Source organism: Pinus tabuliformis, chromosome 8 (assembly GCF_031772625.1).
Source record: "Pinus tabuliformis cultivar Carrire ecotype Pingquan chromosome 8, CPIR1, whole genome shotgun sequence".
Taxonomy (NCBI): Eukaryota; Viridiplantae; Streptophyta; class Pinopsida; order Pinales; family Pinaceae; genus Pinus; species Pinus tabuliformis.
Window position 1 is genome coordinate 250,243,152 of NC_142294.1, and position 1,413 is coordinate 250,244,564.

A 1,413-nucleotide genomic window follows, 5' to 3' on the forward strand; every position below is an offset into this window, starting at 1 on the left:
GTTGTAGTTTTCATCTGTAGTGTGCTCTTCCACTCAGTCTCACCCGAGAAGGGATCAAATTGCCGATTCTGTAGTTTGAAATAATCCATTTGGAAGGATATGAAAAATAATAACTGGTTTTATATGTGAGAACCATTGCAATGAAACATCTTGTTCTTGTTTCTATCTGGAGCCTTTTCTTTGTAATATTGTAGACATTTACTCAGACATCTGTATTAGTCAAGCCTTGGCATGCCCCCTAATTTTGATCATCAATAGTCACAAGGTTATCTACATGGTAAAATTTCATGCTGGTATGTTGTGATAAACACAATGCTTAACAACATTCTTCATGTTTTATAGTGATAAAAATACTTTTGTATTTTTTTTTGTTTTTTTTTTTTTGTGAAATGGATTACACTTTAACTTTTCTTACATTATATATTGTAAATTTGATAGGTTGAGCTTCAATATATGCATGATTATGCAGGGGTCAGTACAAGCATTGTATTGACACCATCTCCAATAACACATTTCTCAGGAGTAATTGGAAACGAGAATCTTTCTGTAGGGGGTGAAGTTGCTTTCTACATTGCATCAGGAAACTTCTTGAAATATGATGAAGGCTTGGGTATTTCAAAGCTTGATTTTGTTTCTTCTTTGACCTTGTAAGACTTGGTCCTTGCCATTCTTGTAAACTAAAATAGTGAATTTTAGTGGGTTTTTTGGTAAAATTTAGGGGCAATTGCAAACTTTTTATGAAGCATTGCATAGAAAGTTTTTTGGTGTCATACTAAAAGTGACTCATGCTTTGCAGAACTGGTAAGGGTGATACCTTGAAGGCATCTTACTTGCACATTGTTAGTCCTCTAAAAAAGACTGTTGTTGGAGCAGAGATATCACATAGCTTTTCAAGGAACAAGAAAATGTTCACCATAGGCACTCAACATGCTTTGGACCCACCAACAACAATTAAGGGGTGCCTCAATAATTATGGAACAACAACTGCACTACTTCAACATGAGTAGAGGCCTACAAGTTTTGTTACTCTTTCTGGTGAGGTGGACACCAAAGCCTTTCACAACCATGCGAAGGTGGTGTTATCTCTGGTTTTGTAGACTTGAAGGATATGTCATGGATATGCACTATTTGGTATAGATTTAAGTGAAGGTCTGTGCCAAATTTTGATTGGAATTTTTGAGTTTTTCCTTTCAGAATAATTATTTCAGTTCACGTGTTTTCTTTTGAGGCACAAATTAGCTCAACACCTTGACTTAATTGGCAATGTAGTTTTGTGACGTCAGATGTGTTGGAAATAATACTGAGAGGGGGGTGAATCATTATTATCAAATTCTTTTCAATATATCTTCCAGATTTATACTTTAATTTATTCTTCAGATATTGATCATTAATTTGTATGTCAGTACCATATAA

The 1,413-nt window shown here is 34.5% G+C and overlaps 1 pseudogene; it reads left to right on the forward strand.

The window, feature by feature from the left end:
* Positions 1-435: 435 nt before the first annotated feature.
* LOC149235092 (mitochondrial outer membrane protein porin of 36 kDa-like) lies at positions 436-1,097 on the forward strand (annotated as a pseudogene).
* The last annotated feature ends 316 nt before the right edge of the window (positions 1,098-1,413 follow it).